General features: G+C 39.0%; 1 long non-coding RNA gene across 1 annotated transcript; it reads left to right on the top strand.

The window, feature by feature from the left end:
• LOC107608154 lies at positions 3,370–4,397 on the top strand. The gene is made up of 3 exons (XR_002350104.1): positions 3,370–3,405; positions 3,665–3,753; positions 4,069–4,397. It is a non-coding gene; the product is annotated as an uncharacterized LOC107608154 (long non-coding RNA).

Raw genomic sequence — 7,889 nt, 5'->3', positions numbered from 1 at the left:
GTGTGACGCGTACACGTCATGTACGCGTACGTGCGAGTGGTTTTGTGCCAAAGGCACAATGCCAGCATAGCGTTCGCACAACTCTCTGGTTTTTAGCTTGGGGGTGGAATTTCTCAATCCACACGTACGCGTACATGGCGCGTGCGCGCGGATAGGCGAAAATGCTCAATGCACGCGTACGCGCGCAGTGCGCGTACGCGCGGATGGCGCTCTGCTTTTTTTATTTTGAAAATTTTTTATGTTTTTACACCAATCCAAGCATTCCAAACCTCCAAACAACTACCAAACACACCATAAAACCTTATTTAACATACTAAACTACCAAACAAACTCAACAAATCAATCAAAACATAAAATTAAACTATTTTAACCAATATGTGCAAAAGAGAAAAAAAAGAAAGATTTTACCATGGTGGGGTGTCTCCCACCTAACACTTTTGTTTATTGTCCTTAAGTTGGGCTTATGGGGAGCTCCTTTCAAGGTGGCTTGTGCTTGAAACTATTTTTGAACTTCCACCAATGCTTGAATCTCCAATAAGCTCCATTCTTCAATTTTAATATCTTCAAGCTTGGATGGAGTTCTTCACAAACCATGGGCTCCCAAATTTGATTTTCCTTGTGCGATTCGGGATCTCACATTTTGTTTTGACATCCGTCCTTAAATTGGTCATCATTATTCCATCCGGGTGGCATGACCTTGGAATTCTCAAAGAAGCTTCCAAACAACTTCTTAGACCCATGCAATTTGGTTCTCCACCAATCATTACTATACAACTTTGAGCAAGCAACCATCATGAACTTAGAGTGATGTTTCCAACCACTACACAACTTTTTCCTACTCTTAACTCCACAAAGAGCTCTAAGTTGACCATCATTTTCAATCAAACCATATTCAAGTGAGAAAGTAAAGGTTAGGGATAAGAATTTTACCCACCTGAATGTTGTGTTGGATGGTGACTTGGGGAGGGAGACCTCCCCACACTTAGACAATGCGAGGTCTACTTCTTTAGGCTCTTCTTTAGTTGTTTCCACCTCTTCGCAAGCTTTTTCAATTTTAGCCTTTTCCCTTTTATCACTTGACTTGGTGTTGTCTTCAAGAACTTTGATTTCTTGCCCAATGGGAGGTGATTCAATTTTGGATAGGAATTCATTAATGAATGAATCCATCTCTTGATCAACCTCTTTATATTCTTCAATTTCGATATACACCATACCAACTTTTTCCTTTTGGTGGCTCTCTTCCAATTCACTCTCTTCTTTATTGCTCACCAAGGGTATGGAAGGTTGTGCATATTCTTCCATAGTTTCAACTCCATGTCCAATGGGAGAGTATTCAATTGTAGATAGAAATTCACCCATGATTGAATCTATTTCTTGATAAACCTCTTTCAAGTCTCCAACTATGATATGCCTTGGAGGTTGCGCACCCTCCTCAACATCAATATCAAGCTTCTTGGAAAAGTGTTCTATGATGCTACCTTCCCATGCACTTTCAACATCTCCTAAATCTTCAACCACTTCTTCCTTTTCTTCAACAATCATAGGTTCCTTCAATTGTTCTAACACAAAATAGCATCCCTAATTTCCCACCGGAGTTTCCAATCTCTCCTTCATGATATGCTCTTCAATTGATTCTTCACATGTAGCTATGGAAGCACCTTGAGTATTCAAGCATTGGTAGACTAAAGTATACACTACCTTAGTCAAGTTAGTCACAAACTCTAGGGTGTTCCTTTGCATATCCGCTTGGCCTTGAAGTAGCAAGGTGAGAGAGTCATCTATTGGGGCTTGGGGTGGATAAGAGGGTTCATTATTTTGTAGAAAGGGTTCATAGTAGGAAGGTGGTTCTTCTTGGTAAGGGTATGGAGATGGTGTGCATTGAGGTGGTTCTTTATAGTAGTCATGATATGGTTGTGGTGGTTCCAAAGGTTCTTGCTCATAATAGTCATAAGAATATGGTATGGGTGATTGGTCATGTGATGGATGTGGATCATAGGAAGGTGTTTGGTAATGAGAGGCTTGTGAGAATGGTTGAGGTTCGTGTTGAGGATAAGAGTCATAGGCATATGATGGTGGTAGTTAATTTTCACATAAAGTTTCACCATAGCCATTGAATTGACATGCATTAGGATGGTGATTATACCACTACAAGAAAAAAGGCCTATGGCCACATTTTTTTTTGCTACGCTTTAAAAGCGTGGCCAAAAGTGGTCTATGGCCACGCTTTTATGAGGGTGGCGATTGTATAGAGATTTGGCCACATTTTTTTTTGCTACGCTTCAAAAGCGTGGCGAAAAGGATCAATGGCCACGCTTTTATGAGGGTGGCAATTGATGCGAGATTTGGCTACGTTTTTTTTTTCCACGCTTAAAAAGCGTAGCCATAGAGAGAAACCGGCACGCTTTTAAAGCGTAGCGACAGGGGTTTACTATTGTGGTGTTTTAAAAGCGTAGCCATTTCCAAAAAGCCTTTTGGCACGCTTCAAAAGTGTGGCCAAAAGACTCCCCCAAAAAAAATTTTCAAAGAGCTCGTACCCTTCAAATTAAAATGTCTTAAAGTTATAACTTCAAATTAAAATCTTTCAACGAGCTCGCTCGTTCTTTATTCAAAGACCCTAAGCCCAAACTCCTCTTTCAAACATTAAGCCCCATTTCGTTCAGAAGATAACCCTAAGCCCTCTCTTCATCGTGCCTCACCCTCACCCTAACTCCGCGACGACGACACTCCGTGAAGAACATCGCTGCGCTCGCAATGCCTCCACCGGAAATCCCTCTTCCGGCGCCCCTAACCCTCCTTCTGTGGTGATTCTCTCATGCGGTGACTCCCTCTGCTCACTTGCCGTCGCAAACCCGCCGTCGATGCTCCCTTTGCCGCTGCTTCCTTCCGTCACTGCAAACCCCTAACCCCTTCCCCGCCACTCCCTTTTTCGTGCAGGCCGGGGCCCCTTCCATCGATGCTTCATTGCTGATTTTGAGAGTTGGTAAGCCCTATTTATTAAAGTCTGTAATCAAACCAGATAACAAAAGAGAGTTGAAGTTTAATTTAAGTAGCAAGTCTCTGTAATCAAATCAGTGCATATGAGTTGGTTGTGGTTGTGTTTTGTTGAATGTGTTAGTTGAATTGATTTTTTTTTTTTTGGTTAATATTATTTTTGGGTGCTATGGAATTATCGAATAGAACAGAACTGATGTTATTAAACTCTGAATTGATTTATTAAAATCTTCTTTCTCTTTCTTTCGGTAGATTCTGTCCTTGTTTTTCTTCAAAATGTCCACTTTCTTTATTATTATCATTTTGGTTATTGTTAATTTGTGGTTGCAATTCTTTTAGGTAACCCAGCCGCCTGGTGATTCAATTTCCAGCCTTTGTTTCAGAAGATGCTTCATGTTGGAATTTGATAGATCTGTGAGTTCATGAACTCTGTTTCCACCTTATTCTTTTACTTTCTTTTCTGTCCACTTAGCCATTTGGTTGAATATTGGGGAAAAAATGGATTTGTCTTACCCGTGCAATATATAATTAGATTACTATAGTTTGAACTTAAGGTTGACCAATCGTCACAGATTCTAGTTGCTAAAAAATAGGGAAAAAGGGTTTGGGCATGGTGGGGACTGCTTTGCCAACTAATGAGTATTCATTATAGTGTTTATTATTTCCTCTGTAGTAAGTTCAATTACTCTCTGCTGCTACAAGGACAATAACACAGCCATGGCTGCTTCAGTTTCAACCATAGGAGCTATCAAAGGAACTCCAGTATGATACTTTTACCTTACTTTGTTACTTTCAATTAATTCTATTCACTCAATTTATCACTTCTAGTTTTAAACTATGTATAAGATTAGGATAGTAAATGGATTGGATGCAGTGTGAATTAGTAATCAGTTATAGATACCAAATTAGAAAAATAATGATCATGCGGACTATGGATACATACATATCATTAATTTGTGAGTTAATATATTTAGATGCGGTTCATGATTTCTTGTATACTTAAAAAAACTGGATTAGAGTTTTGAATAGAGTAGTAACTCTTAAATAACAAGAGAATAATGTAATTTTACATTGCAGGTGAGTTTGAATGGTTCTGGAGCTGTGGCTTCATCAGTTCCCAATTCATCAGCTTTCTTCGGAAGCAACTTGAAGAAGGTTACCTCAAGAATCCACAGCAGTAGCAGGGTTTCCTCCGGAAGCTTCAAGATTGTGGCGATCGATGAGGACAAGTAGACAGATACGGACAGATGGAAAGGGTTGGTCTATGATATCTCAGATGACCAGCAAGACATCACAAGAAGGAAGGGTATTTTGTAGTTTTTAGAGGATGTAGATAATGTAATAGTTATTGGAATTGTAATGCATGTATTACAAATTTATGGGTAGTTGTTATCACTTTGATTTTTTATTGATAGAGCAACCGGCACGCTAACAGTTGTGACCCTTTCAAAAGCGTGCCGGTTGCTCAAAAAGCGTGGCGAAAAGCTATCGCTACGCTTTTTCCCACTTTTCGCTACGCTTTAAAAGCGTAGCAAAATCCTGGTTTTCTTGTAGTGTACCTATGAGTATCCGGAGGTTGTTGCCAATAGGAGTGATCAATTCCTTGAGGCTCCTCCCATCTTTGCTGGTCCCATCCATAATGAGTGTTGATAAACCACTATTTTATGGTTTATCTTGTGCTCAATTGAGTGGATTTTATCAATCTTTCATACATTTGTTCATACAAAATGCATGTTTTACATTCTCCTTCCTGATTTTGTGCTATGATTGAAAACATGCTTCTTTGGCCTTATATTTGCTAATATTAATCTTCTCTTATTACCATTCGATGCCTTGATATGTGCGTTAAGTGATTTCAGAGATTACAGGGCAGGAATGGCTTAGAGGATGGAAAGGAAGCATGCAAAAGTGGAAGGAATACAAGAAACTGAAGAAACTACTAAAGCTGTGCAGCTTGACCCCCTGGTACTAAATCGACCATAACTTGAGCTACAGAGGTCCAAATGACGCGGTTCTAGTTGCATTGGAAAGCTAACATCCGGGGCTTTGCAACGATATATAATTTTCCATAGCTGCTTAGTGCACGAAATTGTGATCATCAATGGCGCCAACAACTTGGTACGCACAATTGTAATCTCAACTCTTTATCACAACTCCGCACAACTAACCAGCAAGTGTACTGGGTCGTCCAAGTAATAAACCTTACGTGAGTAAGGGTCGATCCCACGAAGATTGTCGGCTTGAAGCAAGCTATGGTCATCTTGTAAATCTCAGTCAGGTAGATTCAAATGGTTATGGAGAATTGATAATGAATAAAACATAAAATAGGATAGAGATACTTATGTAATTCATTGGTGAGAATTTCAGATAAGCGTATGAAGATGCTTTGTTCCTTCTAAACCTCTGCTTTCCTATTGTCTTATTCCAATCATTCATACTCCTTTCCATGGCAAGCTTATGTTGGGTTTCACCGTTGTCAATGGCTACCTCCCGTCCTCTCAGTGAAAATGGTCCAAATGCGCAGTCACCGCACGGCTAATCAGCTCTTGGTTCTCGATCATGTTGGAATAGGATCCATTGATCCTTTTGCATCTGTCACTACGCCCAACACTCGCGAGTTTGAAGCTCGTCACAGTCATCCCTTCTCAGATCCTACTCGGAATACCACAGACAAGGTTTAGACTTTCCAGATCTCAGGAATGCTGCCAATTAATTCTAGCCTATACCACGAAGACTCTGATCTCATGGAATGGAAGGATCGGTTGTCAGGCGAGGCAACCATGCGTCATGAATCAGGAGGCTAAGAGATACGCACTCAAGCTATTGCAAGTAGAATGGAAGTGGTTGTCAGGCACACGTTCATAGGTGAGAATGGTGATGAGTGTCATGGATCATCATATTCGTCAGGTTGAAGAATGAGTGGATGTCTTAGAACAGAAATAGGCTTGAGTTGAATAGAAAAATAATAGTACTTTGCATTAATTCATGAGGAACAGCAGAGCTCCACACCTTAATCTATGGTGTGTAGAAACTCCACCGTTGAAAATACAAAAGTGATAATGGTGATCATTGGCTTCGGCCCCAGAGAGGGAACCAGAAGAACCAAGATGAAAATACAATAGCAAAAGGTCCTATTTATAGAAAACTAGTAGCCTAGGGTTACAGAAATAAGCAATTAATGCAGAAATCTTCTTCTGGGCCCACTTGGTGTGTGCTTGGGCTGAGCATTGAAGCTTTCACGTGTAGAGACTTTTCTTGGAGTTAAACGCCAGCTTTTGTGCCAGTTTGGGTGTTTAACTCCAGCTTTTATGCCAGTTCTGGCGTTTTGACGCCAGAATTTTTATGCTAACTTAGAACGCCAGTTTGAGCCATCAAAACTCGGGCAAAGTATGGACTATTATATATTTCTGGAAAGTCCAGAATGTCTACTTTCCAACGCAATTGAGAGCGCACCAATTGGGCTTTTGTAGCTCCAAAAAATCCACTTCGAGTGCAGGGAGGTCAGAATCCAACAGCATCTACAGTCCTTTTTCAGCCTCTAAATCAGATTTTTGCTCAGGTCCCTCAATTTCAGCTAGAAAATACCTGAAATCACAGAAAAATACACAAACTCATAGTACAGTCCAGAAATGTGATTTTTATTTAAAAACTAATAAAAATATAATAAAAACTAACTAAAACATACTAAAAAACATACTAAAAATAATGCCAAAAAGTGTATAAATTATCCGCTCACCACTACTCCGAAGCCAGGCGACGCAAACACGTGGATCACGTGGATGCGTGACCTGGCAAAAACACAATCCGCGTGAACGCGTGGACGACGCTTCCGCGTCACTTTGCAGCAACTTGTACGTACCAGAAATCGCTGGGGGCCGCTGTTTCTGACCCAGTTCTCAGCCCAGAAAACACAGATTAGATGCTATAAATTGGGGGAATGCATCCAAACATCAGAGACATACTTTCATATACACAATTTTAGGATTAGATATAGTTTTAGAGAGAGAGGTTCTCTCCTCTCTCTTAGGATTAGGATTTAGGATTTCTATTATGTTTAGGCTACTTCTTTTCAATCACAGGCTCAATGTTCCTTTAATTTATTCTCTACTTTTATTTATTCTATTACTTTAATTGTTATTTATCTTTTCAATTTGGCTTATGAACTTCATGTTAGAATTGATTTCTTTATTTAATATAATTTGAGGTATTTCAGTTTATGATTATTTTATTCTATTTATGAATGCTTTTAATTTAATTTAAGATATTTTCCCCTTTTGGCCTTGGTTAAGTAATTTATAACACTTGAGTTATCAACACAGCTGTTAATTGAAATTGGAATTCTTTTCTTAGGAATTGACTAGGACCTGAGGATCAAATTAATTTGTCCACTTGACTTTCCTTTGTTTTGCAAGGGTTAATTAAAAGTGGGAGCAGAATCCAATTCTCTTCACACCTGATAAGGATAACTAGGATAGGACTTCAAGTTCTGATACCTTGTCAAGAGATTTTATTATTATTAATTTATTTTTCTTGTCATTTAAATTACTTGTTCCTTATTTTAAGAAACCTAAAAACATATCTTTTTACATAACCAATAATAAATCATACCTCCCTGCAATTCCTTGAGAAGACGACCCGAGTTTTAAATACTTCGGTTATTTATTTTTATTGGGTTTGCTTAAGTGACAAACAAAACTTTTGTAAGAAAAGAATTCTTGTCGGTCTAGAAGTTATACTTACAATGGAAATTTATTTGTAAAAATTCTAGATCGCGCCAGAGTTTCGTTCTTCAAGTGTCATCATTGAAGTTCACATTTCCTACAAAACAATTAGAACCAAACTCATAGCCAAAGTGAGAATTCATGGTGACAAGAGAAAATATGAAACAAAAACTAACT

The sequence above is a fragment of the Arachis ipaensis genome, chromosome B07 (genome assembly GCF_000816755.2).
Source record: "Arachis ipaensis cultivar K30076 chromosome B07, Araip1.1, whole genome shotgun sequence".
Classification (NCBI taxonomy): domain Eukaryota; kingdom Viridiplantae; phylum Streptophyta; class Magnoliopsida; order Fabales; family Fabaceae; genus Arachis; species Arachis ipaensis.
Note: the sequence above shows the minus strand (reverse complement) of the source record. Positions and strands in the feature narration are given on the sequence as shown.